The sequence below is a fragment of the Monodon monoceros genome, unplaced genomic scaffold (assembly GCF_005190385.1).
Source record: "Monodon monoceros isolate NGI ecotype Baffin Bay Population unplaced genomic scaffold, NGI_Narwhal_1 Super_Scaffold_3, whole genome shotgun sequence".
NCBI lineage: Eukaryota > Metazoa > Chordata > Mammalia > Artiodactyla > Monodontidae > Monodon > Monodon monoceros.
Window position 1 is genome coordinate 60,662,749 of NW_021703780.1, and position 12,833 is coordinate 60,675,581.

The 12,833-nt window shown below is 43.0% G+C and overlaps 1 protein-coding gene across 3 annotated transcripts in view; it reads right to left on the reverse strand.

Moving 5' to 3' along the window:
* Nucleotides 1-12,833, reverse strand: part of ZDHHC3 (zinc finger DHHC-type containing 3) — a 54,404-nt gene that overhangs the window by 40,624 nt on the left and 947 nt on the right. The gene's annotated exons all lie outside the window — the stretch shown is intronic.

Here is a 12,833-nt window from a genome sequence, read left to right on the forward strand (position 1 = left end):
CATATTATATTCTCTATATCTTTTTTGCAGGGTTGAATAGTTGTGATGGAAAGACCCATTAGCCTAAAGTATTTCCTCTGGCTCTTTACAGAAGTTTGCTGGTTCTAGGTAGTTGTCACCCACCAAATAAATACAGGCACACCTCGTTTTATTTCTCTTCACTTTATTACGCTTCGCAGATACTACTTTTTTTACAAATTGAAGGTCTGTGGCAGCCCTGTGCTGAGCAAGTCTATTGGTGCCATTTTTCCAACAGCATTTGTCTCTGTCACATTTTGGTAATCCTCGCAATATTTCAAACATTTTCATTGTTATTATATTGTTATGTGATCTGCAATCAGCAATCTTTGACGTTACTATTTGATTAAGCTTAGTGAGGAAGGCATTTCAAAAGCTGAGACAGTCCAAAAAGCTATGCTTCTTGCACCAAATAGTTAGCCAAGTTGTGAATGCAAAGGAAAAGTTCTTGAAGGAAATTAAAAGTGCTACTCCAGTGAACACACGAATGATAAGGAAGCGAAACAGCTTTATTGCTGATGTGGAGAAAGTTTTCGCGGTCTGGACAGAAGATCAAACCAGCCATAATATTCCCTTAAGCCAAAGCCTAACTCAGAGCATAGCCCTAACTCTCTTCAATTCTGTGAAGGCTTTGAGAAGTGAGGAAGTTGCAGAAGAAAAGTCTGAGCTTATTAGCAGAGTTTGGTTCATGAAGTTTAAGGAAAGCAGCGATCTCCATAACATGAAAGTGCAAGGTGAAGCAGCAAGTGCTGACATGGAAGCTACACCAGCAAGTTATCCAGAAGATCTAGCTAAGATAATTCATGAAAGGTGGCTACACTAAAGAACAAATTTCCAATGTAGACAAAACAGCCTTCTAATGGAAGAAGATGCCATCTAGGACTTCCATAGCTTGAGAGAAGTCACTACCTGGCTTCAAAACTTCAAAGGACAGGCGGACTCTCTAATGCAGCTGGTGACTCGAAGTTGAAGCCAATGCTCATTTACCATTCTGAAAATCCTAAGGCCCTTAAGAATCATGCGCAATCTACTCTTGCCTGTGCTCTATAAATGGAAATGAAGTCTAGATGACAGCACATCTGTTTATAACATGGTTTACTATTTTAAGCCCATTGTTGAGACCTACTGCTCAGAAAAAAAATATTCCTTTCAAAATAGTACTGCTCATTGACAATGCACCTGGTCACCCAAGAGCTCTGATGGAGATGTACAGCTAGATTAATGTTTTTTTCATGTCTGCCAACCCAACATTCATTCTACAGCCCACAGATCAAAAAGGCATTCTGACTGTCAAGTCTTATTTAAGAAATACATTTCATAAGACTACAGCTGCCATAAGCAGTGATTTCTCTGATGGATCTGGGCAAAGTCAATTGAAAACCTTCTGCAAAGGATGCACCATTCTAGATGCCATTAAGAACATCTGTCCATGCCACTCTCTGATTCACTTTGTTATAAAGCAGAAACTAACACACCATTGTAAAGCAATTATACTCCAATAAAGATGTAAAAAAAAAAAAAAGAACATTTGTGACTGGTGGGAAGAGGTCAAAATATCAACATTAACAGGAGTTTGGAAGAAGGTGATTCTAACCCTCATGTATGACTTTGAGGGGTTCAAGACTTCAGTGCCTCGAGGAAGTCACTGCAGATGTGGTGGAAACAGCAAGAGAAGTAGAATTAGAAGTAGAGCCTGAAAATGTGACTGAACTGCTGCAACCTCCTGATAAAACTTGAATGGATAAGGAGCTGCTTATTATGAATGAACAAAGAAAGTGATTTCTTGAGATAAAATCTACTCCTGGTGAAGATGCTGTGCAGATTGTTGAAATGACAACAAAGGACTTAGAATAGTACATAAACTTAGTTGATAAAGCAGCGGCAGGGTTTGAGAGGATTGAGTCCAATTCTGAAAGACGGTCTACTACATGTAAAATGCTATCAAACGGCATTGCACGCTATGGAGAAACTGTTCTTGAAAGGAAGAGTCAATCAATGCCACAAATTTCACTGCTGTCTTATTTTGCCACCTCAGCCTTCAGCACCACCCTGACTAGTCTGCAGCCATCAAGGCAAGACTCTCCAACAGCTTTTGCTGAAGGCTCAGATGATGGTTAGCATTTTTGAGCATTAAAGTATTTTTAAAATAAGGTATATGGGAATTCCCTGGCAGTCTGGTGTTAGGACTTGGCGCTTTCACTGCCATGGGCTCGGGTTCGATCCCTGGTCAGGGAAGTAAGATCCCGAAAACCATGTGGCACAGCCGAAAAACAAAAGCAAACAAACAAATAAGGTATGTTGTTTTTTAGACATAATGCTATTGCACACCCAGTAGACTACAGTAGAAACATAACTTTTATATGCATGTGATCTGCTTTATTGTAAAAAAAAAAAAATTCATGTGACTTGCTTTATTGCAATTTTCACTTTATTGCGGTGGTCTGGAACTGAACCTGCAACATCTCCGAGGTCTGCCTGCTTCCCCTGCAGAACAGCTCAGTGTGACCTAGATGGTCAGGGACGACTCACCCCACCCCAACCCACGTCAGTGGCAGTGTATCCTCCTGTCATCTGCTGCCTGAGGGTCATCTCACCACAACCTGTGTACTCCATTGTTCTTCAATTATCATAAACTGTGTGGTTTTCAGAAATGGATAATCACTGAAAATAAATTTTAGAGCAATGCTCTTGTTTATATGCTTCCAGTGATCGTATTATGCTCATGGTGTATCTTCAGAGTAGCTGACTGTATTCTATCTGTCCTCTGACAATTGCTCATTCTTGATTGTACATATGGCAATGAGTCGACTAAACTTGAGTTGTGTTTCATACGTGTGGTTTTCCTGAGGAAAAGCCCCTTCCACATAAGCAAATTTCCCAGGTAACTGTGGCTTATTCCTAAGCAGAAACACATTTTAACAATTTGGATGGTTAAACTGGAAATATTAAAAAGTAAAACAAAAAACAACAAAAAAGGGATATTATAGCTCTTCCTGTCTTAAGTACAATAACCATCCATTTCTTCGGAATGATTTAGAGTCATTACCAGGAACATCAATTAATGGAGTGTGTTAGGTAATGTCCTCAGGGGGTACAGAGAATCACTGGGCTCTCGGCCTCACACCAACTGGCCTGTGCAGACTATTATAATTGTTAATTCTGGCATCTCCTTTGTGTGGTTCTTTGTCTTCCTCCTCCATTCCTGGCTGTCATTTCTGTGTCTACAGCTACCAATCTTCCCAACATACCCTCTATTTACTACTGCTAATTGGCTGTGGACTAGAAAAGCAAATAAAACTAAATCTTGTTAGATTTGTTTGTAAAAGAAAGGTATTCATTTTAGGTAACTGACCTTTAGGGAACACCAGCTATGTTCTCCTACCACACAGTCCTTGAGGGTTGGGAGCCCTGTCTTTTCATTAGCCAGTGCCTGGCACATAGTAGCCACGTACTATCTGTGTTCATTACATGAATACAGGAGTAAAATGCCATGAGCTTTGTGTTCCCCGGCCCACCTCTTGGAGCCCTTGTTTGATTACTTTCAGGGCTGTGGTCATACTTTAGACGGCGAAGGGTGCCCCCAATAGGACTGTGAAATAGGTGGACTGTGACTCTTACTCAAGTTTCCAGATGTTCCACACTCAGACCACGTGAGACCAAAGGGTGGACAGAGGAGCTGTGTTTTCCCACTGCCCCTCACTGGTGAGTGAGAGCCTGTGATCTGGGAAAGAACCCAGCCAAGGGTGTCTGGCAGAGCCAGACACTAAGGGCTGAACTGAAGAGCATGTTCCAATCCACGCTGCAGAGTTTCAAACAGTCCAATCAAAACCAAGGAAGGCACGCTGCTCTTAAAAATGTACTTAACCCCAGCTCCCCCAAAAGCAATGGAAGTAGCTTTCCTTACATTAGCCAACTGAAAATCTGAGGAATATGGGGGAAAACCCACCTTGAAACAAACTGTACAAATTCCCTTCACTCTGTCCCTAGTAACAAAAACAGAAAAGGCAAATATTGACCACTTTTCCTTTTCGAATTAGGGAAATTCCAATCCTTGGGGTTGAGGCTCTTTGCCAAGGACCCACTCCTGACATGAGTCCTTGCGTGAGAGGAGGTGCGCAGAACTGGCTGCTCAGCCTCTGGGGCAGGTCCACAGGGAGGTTGGTCGGTCCCAGAAGCCTCAACACCACTCTTGCCAGCCCGCTCATACCACAGTGGGGCAGCCTCCTCCAGTTTCCCTCCCTACCTTCTTCATCCCATGCCCTTGCCCTGTTTGCTTTCTCAAGCCCCCTCTCTTCAATTCAACTCAAAAAGACATGCATGAAACAGCCGCTAAACACAAGGAACTGTGCAGGGCCCTCACACCCAGGGATGACAATAATGTGTGTGTGCTGCCCTGGTCAGGCCCTGCCCTTCCCTCTCCCAGCTCCCAATCTGGTAAAACTATAGGAGAAAGAGATGCGCAGGATCAGAGGTGTTCTGGAGCTCCCTAGAGAAGGTGATCCTGATGATAAGGCAGAGATGGTGTCCAGAATGACAACCTGAGCTCTGTGGGGAGTAGGGTGTTGGAAGTCTAAGAAAACCATCTAGTCTTCCTTCTTAGAGTTTCAGAAGCAAAAACCAAGAAATGACTGAAATTAGTGCTAACTTCCAAAAAACGCCACTGCTTCTGGTCCAGGGAATTGCCTCCAGATTCACCTATAACACACGTGCTTCATTATGCCTGACCACAGTCAGGCCCTTCCACTAATCCAGATAAGCAGACAAAAATGTATTTAGTGAAGTTCCATCTAGAGTCCTGTGAGCCCCAGGGATTGGGGTTCTGGATTGGCCTCGCAGTACATCACTTATGACTCAATTCCCATGCTGCCTATCCATGGCTGGGCAACTGAAAGGGTTTGAAAGTGGTGATTCTAAGGCGAAGCTCAGAGGCCCCATTCCACTATGGCCCATAGATGGTTGTTGGCCAGCCTAGCCTCCTAGCCTAGTGTTGACAATTAGTGATGGGCAGAATCCAGCTACAGTGACTGTAGTTAATCATTACTTGTTGAGTGAGGGGCAAAACCTTATAAACCTGGCCTAAGAAAGTTGACCAAAAGTCCGTGCTTCATGAACAAGGTTCAAAGGCATGACCACATAAAAGTTCAGTACTGGAGGTATTAGAACCCCCAAAACCCACTGTTCTCAATCCAGCGAATGTCCCAAGAATCCCAGATCTTCTCAGATTGCCAGCTGCTTTCCTGAGACAAGATACTACACTAAAGTAATGGGTGGCTCAGCTAGATCTAAAACCAAGTCCTTAAAGGCATCTCAAAGGACTTTGTCAAGATTACTTTCCTAAAACAGCACACCCACTCACATTCTCACATCCACACATGCATTCATGCACAACATACAAGCAGATCTTGGAATTGTATAGATTCAGAACTTCTCAAGTTTTAGGGTGATGGACTTCAAGTATTCACAAACCAGCCCTACAGCTTTACAGATGAATAAATGGCCCATTCCCTGGAAGCTCTGGAAATAAATCTGATCTAGCAAAAAATGAATTTATCTGAGTTACAATTCTCTTAATTTGTGTAAGGATCCAAAAGGATTGTAAATTTCATACCTATTTTTAGATGATTCTCAGAAAGAGAGAATGAACCATGAATCACTATGTTTGAAATGTTTCATAAAAAACCAGAATGAGTCACTCAACTCTTTCCAAAAGGTAAGGGTGTGGTCCAAAGGAAAGGTGCCTTGTCTTACCCACACCTTGCCAGGCAAGGAAGGTGTCCAGACAGGCAGAGCTGCTGGCCTGTGCTAGAAGATCTTTACCAAGGAGTCTACATTGTGTCTCTCTCTACAACAGGGTCTGTCTCCCTCTGCCTGCCTGCTGTCTCTGTCATACTTAATCTTTAACAAAAAACAGGAAAAAAAAAAGGAAGGGAGGGAGGGAGGGAAGGAGGGAGGAAGGAAGGAAGATATCACATGCCCAAACCAAATCCTATATATATTAAAACTCACTGAGGGAACCAGCGAGTGGTCAGTAAGCGAAATTTGCCTTCTTCCTATAAAAGCCACCTTCCTATAAAACCCACTCATGTGCAAACTCAGATTCCTAACAATGAGTCTCCATTTCAGAAAAAAGTTTGGGGATTTGGAAGCTCATGTAGGCTAACGGTTCCTCCATTTACTACAACTGACTATTACAGTACTACAACTGGCAGTTTACCACCTCCTAGCTTTCTAGATCTATTAAAAAAAATACACACCCACATATAGGATGACATATGTCACAAACACTGGGGATCAGTAGAAACTACCACTCGTTTGGGTAACACATTCATCCTTTTTCATGAGCGTGCTTTATCATATGTTGCAACAATGAGAAAAAAATTAAAACAAGACCACGCATAAGATTAACTGGTAAAAAACAATCACTATCTGAGTCAGAATTTTAGAGTGGGAAGGAACCTTAAAGACCATCTAATAGATTTTAGTCAAACTCTTCTGCTTTACAGATGAGGAAATCCAAGGGCATTTGAGATTTTGCCTAGAACATGCAGTGCTGCTATAGGAATGGAGATGGGCACTATCATTAACTGAATGCCCATTAAGAGTGAGGAGGTACACAAAGCAGCCCCTCTAAATTCTCACAACAACTTAGCACAGTAGCTTTTATTATTCATTGTAAAGATGGAAAAAGTGAGGTATAGAGGGTCTTAATAATATTCCCTAGATCAGATAAAGCCAGGATCCAAAACCAGCTCTGTTTGCCGCCACAGACCACATTCTGAGCACCGCACATGGCTGCTTTTTCTTTCTTTCTTTCTTTTTTTGTTTTGCAAGAGGGGGACAGGAGGAATGACCAAGCAGGAAACACGAGCTCTGCTTCCTGCTCCCTCGCACACAATTCATGGACCTAAGGAGAGGTCACTTCAACTTAGCTTTAATGTCTTCATCTCTCAAGTGGGGAAGCCTAGTTCTCTAAACTTTGTGACTCTTTTTTAAAAACCTTAGAAAAGGACTCTAAGCAGACTTTGCTTCCACTCCTGGGAGCCTATAATACTCATTCTTTGGGGGGAAAAAAAAAAGAAGGAGCATTCTTTCTTCTATGAGCCATTTTGCTGCTGGCGGCTTCCTCTTTAATGGAGCACAGCACCCACCAGGCCACCTCACACACTAGGGCCCTCAAAAAACACAGCCTTTCGGGAAGAGACCATAGGGACTAGCTGACCTCTTCCAAACTCTGGTCCAGCCTCTTCTACAGATGGGTAAAGAAATGAAACTCAAGGAGTCAGCTGATTTCCATAAAATGGTTAGCGAGCTGGCTAACTTCCTATCTAGGTCTAAAGGATGGTATCCTCTTGTTGCTTATGCGGCCATCTCCCTACATTAACTCCTCCTTCCAGGAAGTCTGCAACCCAGCAGGAAACTCTTTAAAAAGGCAACAATATATCACTGATTTAGCTACTCAATTAATGTTTGTCAACAAGTGTTATAGTACATGGAACCCTTTGTAATCAGGTGCATGATCTCACCTGACACTGAACTGCCCCTGGCCTCTGTCAGGAGTAGGTTCCAAGATGCCTTCTGCTTGGCAGCTGCCACAGTGCAGGGCACACCCAACGAGGAGCAGGGCCCTGACTCTTACTGAAGGTCTACTATACTGGGCTGTATGCTAGACGCACCTCATCCTGCTCTATCCTCGTAGCTACTCGACCTTGTAGGATAAGTCCTCACTTTCCCACCCCCTTTTAGAGGTGAGGAAACTGAGGCATGGAAAGATCACCCTATGTTCATACTGCTAGGAAGCAGTGGAGACAGGATACACTCCCAAGCCTGCTCTCATTCCAGAGCCTAGCTTTAACTACTCACTACAATCATTAACTTTGCCCATTAACTAGAAACAAAAGGGGGAAGGGTGCTGATGTTTCTACCAGTGACCTTGGCTTACTTACTGTTTGAATCTCTTGCCCACACATGGTCACCCAGAGATGGCACTCTCGGGTGGGCCACATGCAGTGCTGTTCATAGACCACAGACCTGAACTTAAGCATTTTGTGCTCTAAGCTGGGGCCCTGGCTGAACACCAGCCACCATTCAGAAGACTGATCCTGCCTTAACTTAGGAAGCAGGAGGGCTGTGAAGCTTCAGCCAGGAGGGTCACCCTAAGATTGAATCCCTAAAATCTGCTTCTGCTGGGGAACATTTCCTGTAGGGCCAAGTTCCAGCACGCTGCTTTTTCTGAGGGAAAGCCCACCCATGCTAGGCAGAGACCAACCAGCAAAGGCTGAAAATGGCACCTGGCCCCACACTGTGCTATGTGCAGATATGCAGCCACTATGACATCACCTAGGCAAGAGCGTGGCTTTCTTAGGGACTAAAAGCAAAAGTGCTTAGAGGGATCTGAAAGAGGAGTTAGGGAAGGAGAAGAGAGAACCAGTTACTACAACTGTACGAGGCTTCAAGGAGGGGAGCCATTTTGCTTTCAGGTCCCCGCTGATCCCACTCACCTCAGGCAGGCCCTGTAAGTGGCAATGCAAGAGAATAGCCTTGGGAGGAACCTGGGCCCAAGGAAACGAGACTCTACAAGTCCACAGCCCCCGCCTGCCAGGCGAGGCATCTGTTAGAGGCCTTTGGAGATAGATGGGAGACTAATGCTAAGCAGAATCTTCGAAGACTGGGCTTGGAGTCAAGAGGCCAGAATTCTACTCCCCACCCTGCTGCTCACTAACCTCATGATTTGGGGCAAGACAGTTACCCTCCATGAGCCTCAGTTTCCTCACCCATAAAACAAGAGGGAACATTCAGCTGATTGCTAAAGTCCTCTGCAGGGCTGAGATTCTGATTCCTCTGTTCTCAGAAACAAATTCAACATCTTTGTTAATTTCTTGGATTTTTTTATTATCAAAAGTATCCTTTAACTTTCTTTCCCCATTCTTTGTTAATATTCAAAAAGAAACAGTTGTCTGTTAGCAATTTTCCTGAGCATGTTCAATTTTTTCAGTGAAGTACGGCATGTAATTACCACTTCCTTTGTTCTTTCATTTAATGTTTTGCAGAGAGGGAAAAGCTCTATCAAAATACATCAAATATTACAAAATGGTAAAAGAGAGAAGTCTTAAAGTCCAAGGTTAAACATGACCATTTTTCAGTGTTTAAATGTCTCTATATCTGAGATCTACTGTGACTTCTATAACCTGGTAAGATAGGCATTTTCGTGTAAAATGAGGTTTAGAGAGGTTGACTTACTCAAAGTCACAAAGCAAGTTAGTGGCAAAGTCTAGATCACTGGAATAGATGCCCAATAGGCTTTCCACCATAGATCATTATCTTCCTAGCCAACCTGCCTTTCTAGATTCTCTGCTACTCTTTCTTGGGTTAGAAACGCACACTTTGTACAAAGCAAAGTCAAAACTTATTGCAACAGAACTGCAGCCAGAACTGTACTTGTCCCACTAGGGCCATTGTCCTAAGGTGAAAAATCAATCCTACCCCAAGGTATTCCATCCCCACTGACCCTGAACAGGAGATATTCATGTCTCAGGTAGACCAGAAAATCCAAAGAGTTCAATCAATGGAATGTTACCAGGAATGTTACAAATTGGAAGAAACTATGAAAAGAGGGAGTTTTCCTGGTGTTTCCTCACATTGCCTGGATGAATGACTGAATTAGGTGGAACATGCAAGGTAGTCTTCTTACCTACACAGTCAAAAGTCAGCAATAACCTGGCCATTTGTCTCTGGAAATCTGCTTTTGAAGAGGAAGGCAAATGATTTTAAAATGCAGAAAACAGGAAGAAATTCGAGGCAGCATGGCATTAGCCTTCTTATTTCCCCCAAAAGGTCAATAGCCAGACATCACACCTTCACTGCTGCTTCAGCTTCTGCTACTTTCTATGGCTATCGGGGTGTGTATGTGTTTAAATACTTCCAGATTTGCTAATCAGGACATGTGATGCCCTTTTCTCACACATGCCCTAATGAAAGACATAGGAAGCACCCTGCCATTCGCTCAGAATGAAACACACGTGAAGACCCTTCCTCTAAATGAGAATAAGCTTTACCTATGTATTCCCATCAATTTTTCTATCACTGGAACCACAAGTTATGAGTTCTAGAATGACAAGACAGACAGACCTGCTGGCCTGACTATGACAGGTTATTTATACCGAGTATTCTTTAAGACAAGGCACAGGCAGGACAAATGCAAAGTGTTTAAAGGAAACGGATCTATAGGGAAAACAATAGCTCACTTTTGCTTTTCTGGGGTGCTGGGCTAATTGTGAGAACGGAAAGGAAAAGGCATAAAACTTGGCTACCTCTGTTTAAGACTGGGAATAAAATGTTCCCTTGCTGGGCTTTTAAGAGGTCTCTTTCGAGAGCTCTCTGCAACTTCAGCACCACGGACTCAGCATTGCCCCATGCTCTCCTGTAACTGACTGTTTTTGCTTTAATTAACCAAGGCTAGGTGGGACAGATTTACTCTGTCTGTGTAATGTTACTGTTATCTGCCAGTGGCTAGCAGCAGCTCTTTACCTGTTGCTCTTGATGCCTGGCCTGCACAATTAGCACCTTATTATAGGCCGGCCTCTCATCTAAGTACCACGTGTCTCAATTGAGCACTTTATTTTGTCTTGTTCGTACTAGTTCAAGAACCTGGGCTCCGCAGTTATAAGAAATCTTAAACTCCTTTTAGGCAGGTGTGTGTTTTCAGTTTCTTATCTCTTCAGGCCCACGAGAACACTAGGGACACAAAGGCATGCAAACAAATACTTCCTGATTGTTTGAAGAGCTTCTAGAGGTCTATTCTGGGAATAAGCACGTGGTTGGAATCTGGGTCTCCATGCCTATCTCAACCCTCTGTACCTGATCCCTTGGGCTTCTCTGCCGTTGAGGGATCTCAGGTACTTTGAGTTAAGCTCTACTTGGTCTATATGTAACCTTTTCCCTTATCTAAAAGAGTTGGCTGAAACAGACACATGAGCTTCCCATCAGCACCACGTTCAATGTTCCTCTAGAAAAAGGAACAGATTCCTTGCTTTTGGAATTAAAACTAACTATAACTTATAGGGCATTACCAGTTCCATAACAAACACAAATACTCCTACAAATACTCTGGTGAATGAAATGAAAGGGGACAGCTACATAAGGGGATGGTTAGGAATGCAGGTATGGGAGCTAGGTTTTCTGGTCTCAAATCCCGGCTCTACCGCTTACTAGCTGTGTGACCTGAGACCTTGGTCAAGACAGCCTCTCTGCACCTCAGTTTCCCAATCTGTAAAACAGGATAATAGTACCTGCCTCACAGGGCTATTGTTAATAGGACTAAATCAGTTAGTCTTTGTAAAGTGCTTTAGAGCAGTGCTTGGCACATAATAAGCACTATTATGCTTAAGTTACTGTTAGATAAAATTAATAAGAGAACAGAGATTTAGAACAGACAGACCTATAAATCAGTATGCCTCCAAAAGAATCTGACAGTGATGGGAAAACAAGCAGGTTAACAGAATAATATGCCATCCTTGGTGTTTTGATTTTCTGGCAAACATATAATCTTTGAATTGCTTCAGTAAACCAAAAAGAACTCTGGATTTATAGGCTTTTGAAATGTCTAACACATTATCACAACATATGTGATAAAAAATGCTCTGGCTGCATTCAAGCAAAACAATTAGTGAAGGTGTCATTGTTTTAGTAGAGAATTTTAAATGAACACTCTACTGTTTACACCTCTTATATCTACTTTGTCTAACATGTCAGACATTGTTCATAATGTTATTTAGCAAATACTGTCAACCCTTCTCCAGCAAAGAAACTTAGTCAATTATCAGGGGAACACTTCAAATGTATGTTTTATATTTTAAAAGGTTCATTGAAAGATGAATCTTTATATAAAGATGATTCCATGGCATCCAAACTCAGAATTTTTTTCAGTGTCTTTTCTGATCTATTCACTGCCACTTTTTAAACCCTCAATCTTCTTAGATATCCTAGCTACTAAAATTCCACATCCAGGGTCTCTCCTTTCTGAGCAATCTCTAGCACAAGATACCATTTCTAACAACAGCAGTCCCTTGTTATCTCACCACGGAGGTCCTCTCTAGAATCCAGGCGTCCAACCACACACAAAGGCATCTATGTGCCACAACAGGTGGGGGCACCTGTACTTTCGTTAGGGAGGAAACACTTCCAGTTTCACCTCTCCTAGATTCCCTGGAGGGCAAAGTTCAACAATGCAGTATGTCTTCCCTGTAGGTGCACCTGCAGAGAATTATGTAGAGACATCAGAAACAACTAATGTCCAGTCTACTAAGAAGTGATCATCTATTTTGGGGCTCAGCAGTTTAGTGCTTAAGAATGTGGGCAGGTACTTCCTCTCCATACCCTCCTCGGACTGACCTCCCTATCCCACTGTGTTCACTAGTGCCACTGTCATAGCTCTTAACCACCATGTTCTGTGGTTATGCTGGCCCTGGGTCCTTCCCCTCTGCCTGGGGAGCTTCTCTGGGCAGAAGTTGTGCTCCACTTGTCTTAGTGTTCCAAAGCCAGCACAAAGCCCATCTATGCTAAGCTCCCAAGAGTTATGTGTGAAACTGTATTTGAGCTACTATCTGAGAAAACCCAAATGTTCTTTGGATGATCAAGCTGTCAAGGGTTACTTTCACTTTTGAGTACAGGGAGGTTCCTCAAAAATGGAGCATTTGGAAAAGTCATCAGACCCCCTCTTTGTTTCTGTCGTTTGGGGTTAACTTTCCCCCATTTATCCACATGGCCCCTTTAAAATTTTTTCGTGCCCTGTCAGCCCCGCCTTAATGGGCTCCTTCAGT